The sequence below is a fragment of the Neopelma chrysocephalum genome, unplaced genomic scaffold, assembly GCF_003984885.1.
Source record: "Neopelma chrysocephalum unplaced genomic scaffold, ASM398488v2 Primary Assembly neopelma1_76, whole genome shotgun sequence".
In the NCBI taxonomy this organism is placed as follows: Eukaryota; Metazoa; Chordata; class Aves; order Passeriformes; family Pipridae; genus Neopelma; species Neopelma chrysocephalum.
This window is the reverse complement of record NW_020897737.1, coordinates 10,129,879-10,147,007: the sequence shown is the minus strand read 5'-3', so window position 1 is coordinate 10,147,007 and position 17,129 is coordinate 10,129,879. Positions and strand designations below refer to the sequence as shown.

The following is a 17,129-nucleotide window of genomic DNA, read 5'->3' as shown; positions in this document are numbered from 1 at the left end:
CATGTCTCATTTGTGGCACATTTTCTCACTCCTGAATACAGAAATAATAGAAGACTTTACTTTTTTTATCATACTTGTATGCATGTATCCAAGTACCTTACAAACACTGAACTATATATAGTATTTTTGATATATTAATTTTTAGTTAGAAAAGCAAAATCCTATAGGTTCATTACAGGACAAGAAGGGAAACACTTAGGTGATTTAATGTTTCCTGATGGCTGGACACTCCAGTTACAGACAGGTTGATTTCTCAAGTATATTGACCATCCGTAATCCCATATGATTTTCAAGAAACTTATGGACACCCAGCAGCTTTGAGTGTCAGGCCCTAAAGTATAAAATACTTCACCTTGTTATAGGGAACAAGAACCCTTCACTCTTCTTCTTTCCTTTCAAAGCCTTCTCTATGCCCTCCAAAAAGCCACAAGACCTGTTTTTTAATGGGAAACCCCCCATATTTATCCACTACATATATATCCACTACAGCCACACATACACACCAGTGCAGAACAGGAGAGCAATGACTGTGTTTAGTAGAAAGTGATAGCGACAGAGGAAAACTGGCAAACTGGAAAACCATTACAAGCAACATTATCACATTTCTATATTCATATTCAACACAGCATCTAAAATCAACTGGAAATTGGAAACTGTTCTCTGCAGCATTTGTTTAAAATCATCAGCACTATGCTAAAGCTAATAATTTCCAACAACAGGATAGCAAGAGACACTAAGAAAGTCAGTCACAGAAGCTAAATGTCCTTTCCAGCTGTGAGACACCATCTTGGAAGATATTAAGGGATTCATATTTCTATAAGCTTTTCTTATATAAGCTTTTAAAAATATGCAAAACAAAACCAAAAATGTCAAAGTTATAGAGAATGTTATTAGGGCTGTATAATGCAGAAGAAGCAGCAGCAGGTAAAGCCTATATTGCAGTTTTAAACTGCTGTTTAAATGCTGAAAATATAATCAGAAGGTAACAACATAAATAAATAACATGTCTTTGTCTTTGCCACATAGGATCTACTGAACAAAAAGCACAGCCTCATAGAGAACACACCTTAGGTTATTAAAAGCATATCAAAAGGATAAAATATTCTCCTCCAATCTGAGGGGACTGTACTTGGAAACAGAGTATTGAAGCTTTAACTTCTCAGCTGCTCCAGATTTAACCCAAAAGCCCACAGACCAGCCCCAACAACAACAGAGGCAAACTTGATCCCTTTTGGCAACCTGTACCCCCTCTGTAGGGGTAGGTAAATTCTTGTTAAAAATAGTATCTGAAGACAACATTGACTTTAATACTTTAATCCATTATTAGGAAAACATCAAGACTTGACCGAAACAGTGGATTAAAGCACCCTCAGAACAGCACTACCTTCCCCTCTGAAATGATGAGCCCTAGAAACTCTTAAGTTACCTTTTAGCAAATTTAGATTCCTTCCTCCCTCCAATCCTTCACCTTTTCAATGTACAAATTAAGTACAAATGCTACACCTGCAGCATTACTGAACAGTCTCTTAAAAATGGAAGCCCAATACATCACAAAACAACAGAGAATGGCAGATGGAAGAACTTTCTAGTTGAATTCAGCATTGTTTAGCAGCCCTTTCGATGGCACAGCTCTGCAGTGCAGTTGTGCCAGCCCATAGGTCAAACACGGTATGAACTCAAATATTCCCAGAGAGACCACGGGATGCTGAGCTGTGCGCACATAACACCCTCAGTAAGGCTTCCTGCCATGTGGTGTTCAAGTAGGGAACAACACTCCACTAAAAACAACAATAAAACTTTAAGCTTTCATTGAATTAAATTAGAACTTGAGCCCTTCTTTTATTCTTTTCTTTTTGGTGCATAGCAGGAGGAAGAGAAAATGGTTGCAGACTGAAATGTGTTTTTCTATGAAAGGATCAACCTTGAGATCACTGAATGTTACAGCCAAGGCATGATAAACTAATTTTGATATATTCTGGCTGTTACTCAGAAGATTTGATAAACTAATAAATAGATACATTTGCAGTTTAATTATTCAACAATTATGATCACTAAATTGTGGAAAATCAGTGAATGATCTCTCTACTCTATAGCTCAATGCTGCTAGCACAGTGTCAATAGACTGAGTACATGAAGAAACTGAAGTTCAACCAGCTTCAAAAATAAATAAAAACATTGCAGGACTAGTGTGCATACAGAGTGGTGGTGATATTTTTACATTTTCTGTGCTACCACAGGATTCGAATGTCCCTCCGCTGCAATGGTCTATGAGCACTAGAAAAAACCTCAGGGAATTAATTTCTGAGTTTCACATGCATTGGTCCAAAAAGTTATTTTGGATGTGCTCCATCATGTTCACGAAAATCCAAACCACAGTTAAGCCTCCTTTGCAAGGATTACTCACAATTCTTTCAGCATCACCTGAAAAGCTCATTTTCTGCATTCACCTTGAATGCAGATACAACACGAATTCCCACAAAAAACTAAAAAAGGAATTAAGCTACTTTTTCATAGCAATGACTTTGTTTCTCAACATGTCATTTCTCCTGTCTCAAGGGGAATTTTACCATCAGAGATGAAGACCTGTCAAATCTCATGTATCAGATTCACTCAAGTCCCACCTTAGGCTCCCTTTGTTGTTCAGTCTCCTTCACAGCAACCCCAGTGCTTTTCCCCAGTTGTGAACCTGAGTGAACAAATGTGGTCGGTTCACCACACACCTGGCAGATGAGATAACAGGGGAGGATAAATCTACTGTGCTGCACCACACCTTGGCATCTCTCCTGCTCGTAACCCACTAGAAAGCCCAATCCCCAGGTGTAGTTTCCTAGTACAGATCCAACCCTTCCAAAGGATCTGAACTGCACAGGAATCATCCATCCCACAGCTCAAGGCAGAGTTGTGTGTTCCTGAGACACAGCAAAGGATACAAGCCTGCACATCAGAGGAAAAGAAACAAGAGGTTTGGAGATGTCGTGGGCCAAGGATGCCTTGCCAAAACACATGAGCAAAATCTGATTTTTTTCACTGAGCTAGACTAGCGTTATCTTGGGATCGTGGACAGATCAAGGAGAGGTCATCTCTGGCTAATCACTGAGGAGCTGCATGGGAGATGATCTCACATGTGGGATGTTCTCCTTGTTGTTTGTGAAGGGAGTAAGCCAGGATACTCAAAAATATTGTGTTTAAATAAAAATAATAATAAAAACACTTTTAAAAGCTTATTTTTATGCAATCATATGTTTGGAAACAGGGAAGTCCTACCTATAAAGGCAAAAGGAGAGGCACAGCTAGATTTCCAGGTCTACAGGTGTGGACTAAAATTGGTTTACTAAATGAATCCACTGATCCTGGATGTACTAAGTGCAGGCCTTATTGCTGCCAGTTGATAAGAAGACTACTTATGACTTGTGGAGGCAAAGGGAACAGAAGTACATGAATACTGTTAGATACTGGAACATACCCTCCAGCCTGGAGAAGGAAGATTAAATGATCACTTAATTGTTAGACACAGATTACTCAGACAGCTAATTTTCCATGGTGCCCCAGAACTGGGTAAGTAGGATTTAGACTGTCAAATTCAGCAGAATGCTGGGGAATGTGTAATACTCACATGTGCTTAAATATATAATATCACATGAAACTATTCTCAAATTCCATCCACCAATTTACCTTCCGTGGTATCTTACTTGGATTGATCTCTGAAATTTTCATCAGCTTTTCAAATATTCAGTTTTCCTGTAGTAGCAGGCAAAGCTTACTACAATTCATTTAAAGGTGTTTAAAGACAGATTTAGTATTATTTAGCTCTTTCTAACTCTTCAATTGGATTGTACCTCCTCGGTAATTTATTATAGGAATTTCTAAAATAAAAGTTCTATCTATAAAACTGATTTTCATGTAACTATTATTAAATGACTGAATTCTTGAGAAGTTCTTAAACGCTTTTGTTATGTGATATATTGTCATGTTAATCATCAGTTCACCACTACTCGTGAGAATCCCAAAAACCATATAAAAATATGAAAAAAATAATCCTCCAAGAGGAGCAGCAGGCTGATATGAAGAAGAAACAATTGCCACCCACCACATGCAAACCACAGTAAATCTCAATTTCTCTGTACTTCAGCTCTCAGCTGACACAGGGAGAACCCCTTCTCTTGCTTCAAGAATCTATTTCAATGAAAAATGCATCAAGGATAACAAGGCTCACTGATATTACGGGTATGGCAGATATTTCGCTAAAACACACACAATATGTCAAATTACTAAAATCATCCTTTTATTTTTTGTGGCAAATAAAGTCCCTTCTTTATCGCTCAGCATATAACATCAGGTGGGTAGAGAAGACTCTCTTTTAAAAACTAACTGATATTTTTTTCCATTAAAAGGCCAATTTTCTAACAACTTTGCCAAGTTACCCATCAGAGATGAAGTTTTCATGGTACTCACACTCATGTTTTGGGACACATTTTAGATGAAGATTCTGAAAAGAACAAGGAAATACACCCACCACATTACTCTTACTTTGTCATAGGTATACACAGTTTCCACTTTCATAAATTCATATACAAGTTGTAGGACAGGGACTTCAAACTTAAAAAACAGGATAAGGAAGTGTTTTGTGTCAGGGAATATCTTTTTGCAGATGCTGTTACAACTTATCTGGTTAAAACCACATTTTAAGCTTCTGGGGGAAAGCATAGCTCATACAAGTTTGATAAAGACTTGCAAAAGCTACTGAGTGCATGAAGACACAAATTTCCCAATGATCAAATTCAGGCTGATTTTGGAGGAATGTGAAGATAAAAAAAAAGCCAAAAACAACCAACAAATAAACAAAAATCAACCACATATACAAAATGAAATAAATATAAAATTTAAAACATACTATGTGCAAGACATATTGGGCAACCTGATCTATAAGAATTGATGGTTGTGTCACTTATAGTACATCCAAATCAACTGATTCTATCTGTTCTTCTGGTCCCACTCTTACCAGAAGGGAGAGTCTTTCGGGACTCCCATAAACATCTGTGTCATCCCTTAAGCAAAGAAATTCAGGTTTCTGGAACAGCTGAAACTATTTGCTTAGTAAAAAGAAGGAACACTACACACCAAACCAAATAGTCCATTTGATGACTTTCTTGTGTAAAGCAATATTATAAATGGTGTAAAAGTTAATTAAATTGGTAGACTGAGAGAGCAAGGCACTGAAATCTAGGACTAATAGCTGGGGTATTAGCATAGAAACAACTCAGCTTGGGAGGTTTCACAGAATTGAGAAAGCCTGCTTTGATTTTTAAACTATCAGGTCTATTAGTTGCAGTAGTCCAGACACAAATTTAACTAAGGAAGCACAGGGGCACTGGTTCCATTTAATTTTAGAATTGTGGAGAATCGTGGGGAGGAAAATTAAGGTATTCTTTGGTATTTGTCCCATTCCTTTTGTTCTTTCATAGTCTGAAACACCAGCCTTCCTGGACCTTTGTTTCTAGCATAATGCGAGTGCTTTTATGCTTTGGTCTCAGAGAACATGAAAAACTGCACTAGCACAGGTCATGAAACCTCACTGCAAAGTATCACAGCTAAAGGTTGTAAGCCTTAAATCCTATTTAGCTGTTTTCCATTTGGCTGACTACTCTCCTGGTTTTTTTATTTTGTCACAGCTTCTCACACCCCCACCCCCAGCGAGGTCTCCAGATACATAAATACTTGCAACCTTTTAATGCGGGGAAGGTGTAACAGTATTTTGGAAAAGTAGTCACTCTGTCCTTAGTGCTTTTACTGGAATAAAACAGTGAAGAACTATTGTACAGGGGGTTGGAAAAGGGACTCCAAGAGTGAAATAATTAGACCTGTGAAAAACTATCTGATTTTGCTAGAGCTTGAAGCAATTATTTTCTTTGTGTTTAAGTCGTCGTGACTGCAACAATCATTTTCTTCAAGCTCACTCTAGAATAAAACTTACTTAAACCAATTCCATTTAAGTGCTGTTCCAGTCCAGAAGTGACACAAACCTTGGAAAGCCTGATTTGATTTTCAAGCTTGCCTTTAAAATCTGCCCCCATGAACATGCATATATCTCAGTTTCACAGGATCTGAGTTTTCATTAAAGATTGAGAACTACCAGTCTCCAGTTCTGCTATGAGCCTCTAGCATATTTTCCAATGTGTGAGGGAATTACCCATTTAAGTTTGTGTCTGGAAGGACACTAAAGGGACTCCCTCTATCCTTTGTGACAGACAGAATTCTCCGTGAGAACAAAGAGTCCAGTTTAAACTGCTTTAAATACAGGGATCCAGCTCCTCTGGCAGTATAAACTGTTATGACTCTGCTGAAGAAAAATGAATTGTCATTATATTTTTCATTTGGGTTCAGCTCCATTCTTACTTTCCTTCAAACCCAACACTTTATTACAATGTTTTGTTAGAGAAAAACCAAAAGGTCTCAGGTAGCCAGGGAATTGCGATAAACCAGCACAGTCACTGAGCACATTAAAGCATGCTCTGCTAGAATCACTGAACATATTTTCATCCAAAAGGCGTAATTTGTAGAATTTCCATTTATTTCTAGAGAATCCAAAACATTTCAAGTACCACACAGCATGTCATTACCATGCCATCATGATCATTACTGTTCACTTGTTTCTACATATTGCCTCATTCTGACCTTCAATTTACATTTCATTATACATCAGGGGTTTCATAACATAGCGAGAGAAGTCAGCCTCTACTACTGAGTATTACACTAGTGAAGTGCAAAAAAAAAAATCACACAAGCAGAAGGCCAAAATTATGCTGCACTATGCTGTGTATTTTTCAATCAAAATACTCAAACTCCATCAGGTATTAATTGGAGATTTAGCAATAATAAGTTGGGTGGGTCAGCGCTGTGGGATTCCTTAAAAAACAACAGAGAAGTTGTAATGTATTAATAGTCAATTCAAAGAATATGGTCATAGTCCCTTAATTTAAGGATGCAGACATTTTATAATATGAAAGTAAATGACATCTGGCTAATTCAGAAACATTTACTTGAATGCTTGACCAATTGAAAGATTCTCATTTTTAGACTGCCATGCAGATGGCCCATTTTCTTTTGCACTATCCATATTCACTGGTGAACAAAGAACATCATACCACAGGGAGTACACTTCAACATTAGAAGTATTTCCCACTGCTAATTAAAGATAATCTTTCAAAAGAGCAAGTTTCTCCCTACACTTTTAAAATGAGCCACAATCTACTCAGGTATTCTAGGTCTTTCAAAACTAAACAGAAACCCGCTGGGAGGAAACAAGAAACTTTCTAAACCACAAAACCCAGATTGCTAATTGTCACTGGCCTCCTGCTTATTGCCTCCTGTACCTTGAGACCTGATATTGCATAATCCTGCTGCTGCTCCTCTTTCACCTAAAAACTGCTATTTGGGTATGCATGTTAGTATTGCAGTAAAGGAAAACATCCATAAAACTACAGTCCCATAGAAGGATGCCAGAGTTATTTATCCACAAGAACACAAATATAACACTTTTAACACCTCACATATATAATTTTAGTCCGTTCCTTTCCAAAATGTTGTCTACGTATCTGCTTACAACACTGAAAGGAGAATATATTGCTATGCATTTTATCCTTCAGGATTTACAGGTCTTTTTATTTTGCTCCTCAAGACAAAAAAGAAAAAAATAAAGTGGAAAGATACCAGCAGGGGCCTTACACTGTCAGCAAATAGTATTTGCAGTAATGGAAAGAATGTTTTCAGCCTTCTCTCAGTTTATGTACTGATAATTGAGCATTATTTCATTGCAGTCCTCAAGCAGAACTGTCTGAAAACATTTGCATAGTAATCTAACAGAAAATAAATCCTCTTTGTGAATCAACTTGAGATTTTTTGTGTATACGAACAAATATATTAATTCTTTTTTAATAAACCTACAGCTTTCATAGTATACAGGCTATAGTTGAACTGCAATGTTGAACTTCTGAGCGTCTTTTATTGTCTTGAGGCACTGGAACAGATTGCCCAGAGAAGTCGTGGATGCCCCATCCCTGGAAGTGTTCCAGGTCAGATTGGATGGGGTCCTGAGTAACCTGGTCTAGTGAAAGGTTTCCCTGCCCATGGCAGGGGGTTGGAACTGGATGATCCGTAGGAACCCTTTCAACCCAAACCAGTCTATGACTCATTTTGTGCTTTCACTCTCCTCCTGAAGCCAAGTGAAAGGACTCAGCCAACTGGGGCATGCAATAGATTCCAGCTCCTCCTCTGATGACCATGATTCAATCTCAACCCAGTGCAATGAGATGACACGAGGGACAGAGCACTCTGAAGTCAGAAGGGTAAAAAAAAAACCCTCTCTGTCATTCTTTCTCTGGCTTCAGCCTGCACTTACATAAGTAAGAAGCATCCCTACTGTAAAACCAGAGACTACAGTAAGATAAGCAGCTCCACTCCTTTTTGTGAGTCCTGTCTTGTTACCAATTATTTTGTCACTAGAATTACCTTTTTAAAAACAAAACAAACAAACAAAAAACAAAAACAACAACAAAAGAAAAACCACCCCACACAGAAAAAACAAAATACAAACCTCACATTCCTATATATGTCAGGCTGCCACGTGGTGATACATTATTCTGTCTCTCTTGTCGTTCCTCTGTTCCTCCAAGGTCACAATTAAAAACTGTAACCTGGTCTCATTCCTTCACAATTAAAAAGAACCAGAAGGTCAAATGGTGCGTTTTTGAGAATGTCAAAATGAAATGCAGTTTCAGAAAAGTGCAAGTTTATACACGAGGTGTGGTCTACTTCCAAGCAGAATTGGAAGAATTGTATCAGGACAGAAGACAAGAGTATCAAACAAGACTTGGATTATTTCTAGCTTTTTGAGGACAGGACAATCAAAAAAACATGTACAAAGCACATACAATAAACCATTCCACCATAAACAGCTTGTGCTATTAAAGTTCTCTCATTTTTCATTAAGTCCTGGGGTTTTCAAAGTTGAGATCAGCTGTTTGCGTGCTACTGATACACATGATACATGTCAACACATACCCCAAACAAACTCGCAATCATCCATGTTATATTATCTTATGGTTATGCTTTGGTATCAAATGAAATATGATATTGCCCAGATTTCAAGTTCAGAAACAGTTATTGCTGTTTTAATATTACTTTTCCAATTAAAGGGAGGAAGGTCAGACCAAAAAAAAAGCTTTGTTTGTGATATTGCTATGCACTTTGAGGCAGCCCACTACAGATATAGTGAGCCTCTGAATCAGTCTGCAGTACATTTAAAATGAAAGTAATGTCAGTAACAGCACTGACTCAGATCCATCTCATAAACCAAGATGTGAATGAGTGCAGAGGTTCAATGACTGAAAGCCAGAACCTTCATGATGGCAGCAGGCATAGGAAGGGGAAAGAAGACAGACTGCGCTTATTAAGAGGACTTTCAGCCAGGTCATCTCAGTAGAGGTTGAATGCAAAGACTTTTAAAGCAAGATAAATGAAAACCCACGGATCTTTTTTTTTTTTTTTTGCTTTTACCCAGGAACATGTCCTTCAGCCTTCAATCTGGGAGAGAAAGAGCAATTTTCAGAAGGCAGTAAACTCTTTGGAAAACAATTCTACACCATTACCTTCTAGCCAAAAGTCTCAGTCTTACATGCAAAAGCACAAAATACGTAGAGTGTTTCTAAACATGCCCAAAAAGCCTAACTCTGTTCTGGAAAGCGATGAATTCAACAACATTACCTTGCACAAACTCATTCACAAGTTTTGTTACTGGATGTTTTGCATGCCTGACTTATGCAGGGAAGCAGGTTGTAAGAAGAGTTTCCTTTTCCCACACAAGGGATATACTGTTATCAGAACCCTTGAAAGCATAAGCTGAATTTCGTCCAGGCACAAGCTTGGAAATGGTCAGACATTGTCCAGGTCACTGTAGATGACCATTACTAATGGACATCTAATGGTTTTAAAACCACCTACAAATTCACTGGAAGCTGAAGGATGGGGGCACTGAAGACAAATTCTGTAGAACATTTATTTTCCCTTGTTTCCCTCAAAACCCAACTTTACTCGGAAAAATTACAATGTCAGAAACACTTGTAGCAATCATGAGCTTCATGCTGACTACATTAGTGAGGATGCTTTTGCAGGTATCAGTGGTTCAAGTCTTCCACCAAGCCTGAAGCTGAATGCTTAGCTGCTCTTACTTCCAAACACAGTCTTTTCCTATTTGAAAACATGATGTGGCAAACTAACATCAAAATGTTTTCACTAAATTAATCAGAAGGAAGCTCATAAGTTCAATTCAGATATAAAAAATATTACATTAATTATTTAGATACTTAAATGAGAATGTGTACTTTCAAAACTCATGTCCCACAAATCATTTTGACATGTTTCTGCTCCCTTCCACAAGTGAAATGAAATGGCAAGGTCGTGGTTTAAAGTGATTTCAAGGCAAACAGCAAATTCCTGTCAAATCAGAGATTGTCTTAAAAAAATCTTAAGAAAAGGTTTGATAAAGAGATACTTGTACCTTATTATGGATTATACCATTTAAACAATTCCATTAAAGATTCTCACAATCATAACAAAAAAAACCCCATGCCTGAAGACATTCAGAAAAAACAGGAAATCCACAGGAATATTATTTCTAGTCCAAAATGCTGGCAGCTGAAATCTTGAGAGAATGCACAGTTAAATTTGCCTAAATGGCCTCCATTCAGGCTCTGAACCTAGAGAGGCCAAAGCCAGACAAACATACACTAATGAAAGCACAGGGTTTACAAACACACCATGGCACACAGAATTCCTCATGCCCGTCTTTCAGGGCACTCCTTACTTACCCCAGCAGCAGCCAGATGACACTTGTGTTTGCACAGGTTACTCATAGTTCTCCACCTTTCTTTGCTGCCATAATTTCCCAGCAGAACAAAATACCAAGGAGGTTTAGCTTTCTCCCTTATTCAGTTTCAGCCTTACCTAATAAATCATTATTCTCCAGTGCATTAATTCTTATTCTTCTTCTAATTGCATCCTACTCAGCCATATTTTTCTGACAGTGAGGGTTTCAAAGCTAGACAGGGTTAAGAACTACAGTCCCATTAAAAGCTTAGCTGTAGCTTCAATATTTTTCCCCTCTAAAACTTAACATGGGTAATAACATTGAAGAGAGCTCTAATCTGGATAAAGATGCCAACAGTTAATAGACATTACTAATGTATCATCTAAGTCTATTTAAAATATATCTGTAGAACAAAGGCATAGAAATGTTCCTGGAGAAAAGAATGTACTTGTACTTTTATTCCAGAGAACGACAAGAGTCAAGAAAGCTGGTTTATAGTTGGCAACTGTGAAAAAATGTTATAGAAACAACAGCTAGTGTAGAAAAAGCTGCTAGAAAAAGTGACTTCTGCAATGCAACATTTCCCTGCAGGCAGCTGTATTGCGTTTTCTTACTGTTAATCTTCAATGTAAAACCGAAACCGGTTTCAAACCTACAGGTTTCAAGAATACTCACTTTTGTCATGTTCCAGTCTTCTGGGTTACTTTACACAAGATGAAGATTCCCCATTCCCAATACAAATCTCATGTTCTTGCCTGTCTGTGTCAACACACTTTATAATACAGTTACTGCTGTTACTGCACTAATGTCTGCAGTGAATGGATGCTAATTCCTAGACCATATCTTTCTTTAATGAAGTGTATGTCATGTTTCTCTTAACCTTCTGAAGCCACATGTGTGTTTAAGCCTCTGTCATCCTCAGTGTCATTGACCTATTTATTTTCTTAAGGTCTTGTATTGTAAGAATGGGAATTTGGTTCCTTATCTCCTCCATTTTTCTCTTCTCTGACTCATCAGGCACCAGGGACTGGTGCAAAAATTCAGGAAAAGTAATGAGGTTTTAGAAGTGATATCAAGTACATCTCTTCCTGAGACTGACCTTCTCTACACCTCTGCAATGCCCTCAAAAGCGAGGAGGCAAGCTCAGAGTCAAAGCACATACAATTGCTCAAAAAGCCATTAACCGTGTCATGCAGTAACTGCAAATGAAAAATGTCATCTCCAAGTGATGAATGGCTTGCTTTCAAACACTGTTTTTCCCCAGAAATCTAATAGCAGAATCCTCGGAAACAACGTTCCCTTGGTCAAAGACATTTGTTTCCACAGTATTCAGATAATATCTGCTATTTTACTATCATACGTATAAAAAAAAAAAACCAAACATCTCCTTCAAGCTCCACTGACCTGTTGAAGCCCTGAAAACACATCAGTGCTGTATACAAGTCCTACATTGTCCCCATCCCTGTAATATATGATGTAAACACTTGGAGTCCTTCACCCTGTGAACCTGTTTTCCTCGCATCTGCTGATACACTGCTATTTACACAGTTTCCCAGGCTGTACAGGTGAAAGGTGGTTGTCTAATTCAAAAGTTACTGGAGTCCCAGTGGAGAGACATGAACATGAACATGTTCAGCTGCATTCACATCACAAGTCATCCCAACATAATGCAACCACTGCTAAGAAGCATTGTCTTCCTCACAGGAAATGGCCGAGATGAAAGGTAGTCTCTCACAAAAAAAGCTGTGACAAATTCACCTGGAACCAAGGCAAAGCAACTGAAAAGAGTACTTTTATGTTAACAGTGAGGGAAGTCTCAGATAATTTAAATATTCCAGAGATTCACTGAAGTGAGGACGCCTAGCAACTCTATTCAAAATAAATAAAATGCTCATTTAAAGAGCTTCATGTTAATACTCACTTGTGGAATATAGTTCAAACCACAATGGAATTTTGTTTAATTTCTGATATCCATTTCTGTTTCTAAGCAATACAAAAAGCATACCCAGGGAAAAGTTACAATGAAAATAAAAAGGTACAGATTAAAGTAATTAAATTATGTAGAAATTTCGATGCCGGCAGAGAAATATTTAAAAAAAAAAAGAAAAGAAAAAACTCAGACAAATTCAGTTCCCAAGCAATTGATTCTGCTCTGAAGCTGTGCCTCAGTGCATGGAAAACCCCATAGAATGGGGCCACATGGTCACAGCAGGGACAGATTAAGATAAAGCAAAGCCAGGTTGTTTGGAACAGGAAGAAGGCAGAAGGCTTCATTGGCATATATTGTATGTATATTATGTTCATTGGTATACATTGTATGTATATGTTTATACATTCCTCCTATATAAAGAGTTGAGAAAATGACTCCAAAATTCCAAAGAAATACACACATAACAGCTTCCTGCACCTATCTCAAATATACCTCCTACCTACCACCCTTGGACTCAAACCCACATTAATCTTCAAGGTCTGCTCTTCCAACTGTGCTCACCTATTCTGCTTTCCAGGCTCTGGGACAACAAACACTCGAGTGTGCTCATCCCTGGTATGAGGGAAGTTTGATTAGAAGGCAGAGTAAATGTAGGCAAGACAATAGCAATAAAGAACTGAGAAACAAAGTGCTCAGTCACAGCACAATCCTGCACTGCAGATGTGTTCAGCCCTCATTCTATCAAACAGATTCCCACCCCACAAGGCCAAACATCTTACTAGTAGGCAGTACTTAATCATCAGATATGAAATTCATCCCTCTGGATATGGAGATTTAGAGAGAGCATTATGTAACAAGCTCATGTTTTGCAGACTGGCAAACAACTAGATAGCTGCACCATCACTATGAAAACTGTTTAATAAGATCCTTCATACCTACTGTCTTTCCACTCTAACCCATACAGCTACAAGACATAATTCACATAGAATTTTGGTTAAATAAGCATTTCTCCCTCCCTAAAGAACTTAAGATTTCACCTACCTCTCTCATCTCATGGCTGGGCTTCGCGAACAAAGATTTGGGAATTTCACCTACCATGAAATCTATAAAAGTCAAACATGCTAATAAGCATTTCTTAAGTCCTGAAGTCAGCTTAGAAATCATTTCAAATGTTTAAGCATGCTGATATTGTCTGGAAATCATACCACACCTTCAACCTTACAAACCACATTCCTTAGACCTTACTCAGGTCTATGAACAGCAACTCTCATTGCAACTCTCACCTTCCAGAACTTCACTATAATTGCTTAGATGCAAAACAGAAACATGGAGAAACCTGGATGTAATTGCATTTGGGTAATGACTTATATTAAAGATACACAGGAAAACAAATAGCAAAAAGCTAACTATTGATATGACAGAAACATAGAAAGGTTTGGGTTGAAAGGGACCTTAAATTTCATCTATTTCCAACCCTCCTGCCATTGGCACTTTCCACTAGACCAGGTTGCTCAGAGCCACATCCAGCCTGGCCTCTGACACTTCCAGGAACGGGACATTCGCAATTTCTCTGTCAACCTGTTCCAGTGCCTCACCAACCTTGTAGTGAAGAATTTCTTCCTAATATCGAATCTAAATAGACCCTCTTTCAGCTTAAAGCCATTACCCCTCACCCTACCAGTACATGTCCTTATCAAAAGTCCCTCTCCAGCTCTCTCGTAACCCAATTTAGGTACTGGGAGGAGTTCTAAGGTCTCTGTGGAGCTTTCTATCCTCCAGGTTGAACAACCTCAGCTCTCTCAGCCTGTCTTCACAGGAGAGGTGTCCAGCCTTCTGATCAACTTTAGAGGCTCCCCTGCATTCACTCCAGCAGGTCCATGTCCTTCTTATGTTTGGGGACTCCAGAACTGGACACAGCACTTCAGGTGTGGTCTCAACAGAGTGGAGTAGAGGTTCACAAACACCTCCCTCGATCTGCTGCCCACGGTGCTTTTGATGCAGCCCAGGACATAGTTGGCTTTCTAGGCTGCCAGAGCACATTGCCAGGTCTTGTTGAGCTTTTCCTCAACCAACACCGCCAAGTCCTTTTCCTCAGGGCTGCTCTCAATATTATAAAGCCCTTTTACATCAAGAAAGTTAGGGGACTGAAGGAAAGAGAGAATACAGGAGAGCATGTGCTCAGAGATGATGCAGTTTTCCTGATTATATGCCTAATCAAAGGGTTCATTATGATCACCTGTTGTGGCCTCCCTGCATATAGCCCATAAGATTTCCCCATTTCTGTTAAAAATAAATCTGCCTTTAGAAAAAACATCCCTGGTTTAAAGTGTTTTTAATGATGAAAAACCTTTAAGAACTTATTAGTCTAATGAGTGCTTTTATTTTAAAAAACTGCACACTCTGACTAGTCTCAGGATGTTTAACTTCAAATTTCCAACACTGGCTGTTGTTAACCCTTTTCTTTCTTGAGTAAAGAAGCCATTCCTCACCTCAGCAATGATCCAACCACTTCTTTCTTTTAGATCCACTCAATAAAAGGTGCCTTTTCAGCAAGAAGCTTTTAAATGTTTAATGGGCTGCACCTGGAGCACAAATCTCTCAGCTGAAGCATAGAGCAAAACAGTAATAGTTGTGCACTTCACAGGTGATTGTCCCGCTTGCTCCTGTATCTTCTCACATTCGCTTAAAGGGCTATTTCCCTGGCTGACTGCTCATCAAACACTCCCCTCCTCCCACAAGGCTTTCCAAAAATCACTAACTCTGGGTGTGGAGAGTCACCAGCTTACGCTGACTCCACAATTGGTATGCTGAAATAAGTGTTGGTTAGTTGCACTCAGTAGCTATTAAGTATCCAAAACTACTTTATGTAAGTGGTTCTCATCCTCTATCATTTACTCATTTCTTTGTATAGTCACACAATAAAATTGAAGTTATACGTTATCGTATTTAAGAATAAGTAGACTATATTTTTAAAAGCAAAAAGGTGGAAGAAAAATTTAGGCAGCACACGACAAGAGCTGATCTTCACTTGAGCGCCACAGAGCCGCTCACCTGCTCAGTGATGACAGGGACAACTGAGCGCCTTCGCATCCCTCCCACGGCACAAACATCACAGACGGCATCCCTGGCGGGCAAGATCCACCACCTTCGATTTTCATAGTAACGCACGGTAGAAAGCATTAAAAAATAAACCCCAACCCAATATACAAGCACCTCCTCCCGTCGGGTTATTAACGCCAGAAGCACCCGGTCTCCGTATGGGAAGTTGGGGCCAGCGCAGCCCTCTCTCCCCGCTCCCGGCGGGGCGCCCGCGGGAGGCTCTCTACCAGGACGGGTCCTTCTCTCAGCGAAAAGGAAAGAAGGAATAAAAAAGAACAAAATCAGAAAAAAACCCCAAGCCAGTTGCTGTTAAGAACGATGGACTCACCAAGAACCTCGGCAGGAGACGAAGAGCACGTACAAGCAGCAGCATCCCCGCCGCCGCCAAGGGCTGCCGATGCCAACTCCGCAGCCCGGTGGAGCTGGGAGGTTGAAGTCCCGCTCCCGGTGCCGCGGGCTCGGCTCCTGGCTCGGGCAGGGAGCGAACACACCGCACCGAGCCCGCACAGCCCTGCACTGACACTCACCCGGGGCACGGGCAGGCTCGCAGTGACGCCCGCAGGTGCAGCCCTCTGACAGCCAACCTCGCCTCCTCCCGCAGCCCCGCGCTCCCGCTGTGCCCGGCAAGGGCTGGAGCCGCCCGGGTGTGGCTCCCGCCCGGCCGTCCCCGTCGGGAGGGGACCCGGGTCCCCCCGAACCTCTCCAGCTGCTGGGTGAGCCCTACCGAGCTCTGGCAGCGCCCCACCCGCCGCCCCGCAGCGCCTCTCGCCGGCGGGAATCGTGCTGGGATACGGGGCGGGAGCTGGGAATGCCGCCGTCCCGACCTGCGGAGAGCGGGGCGGAGCAGCCGGCGGAGCGGGGCCGGGTGGGAGTGCCTCCACAGCGACCCTGCTTCCCCTTTTCCCCTCTCCTCCTTTTTCCTTCTCCTCCTTCTCCCGCTCCCCCTTCTCTCCCGGGGTGCGGGGCTGCCGCCCCGGGTACCACCGCCGCCCCGTGCCGGGGAGCCGGAGGGGACCCAGTCGCCAGTGCAGGCCTCCCCTTCCTTCCGACGGGGCTGGGAAGGGTGCACATCCCGTTAATGTTATCTCCTCGTTAATATTATCTCCTCGTTTTCAGTGGTGTTTTAGTAGCGTGGAGCTGTTAGTTCAAGGCGCGATTCAGTGATTCTTTTCAGGATCGGTCTGGAAAGGGAAAAGGTGTTAACAGGTTTAATGGTTTTTCAGCCATTAGTAAATAGTA

General features: G+C 40.3%; 1 protein-coding gene across 6 annotated transcripts in view; it reads right to left on the bottom strand.

Annotated features, from left to right (window-relative positions):
• Positions 1 to 16,608, bottom strand: part of SYTL5 (synaptotagmin like 5) — an 87,901-nt gene extending 71,293 nt beyond the window's left edge. For 3 of the 6 annotated variants that reach the window (XM_027689039.1, XM_027689042.1, XM_027689041.1), the window contains exon 1: positions 16,219 to 16,608. The gene's annotated coding sequence lies outside the window, so the exon portion shown is untranslated. Of the gene's footprint in view, positions 1 to 13,352; positions 13,404 to 13,832; positions 13,895 to 15,842; positions 15,937 to 16,218 lie in introns of all 6 variants that reach the window. The other 3 variants (XM_027689043.1, XM_027689044.1, XM_027689040.1) reach the window with 2 other exon arrangements.
• Positions 16,609 to 17,129: the final 521 nt, after the last annotated feature.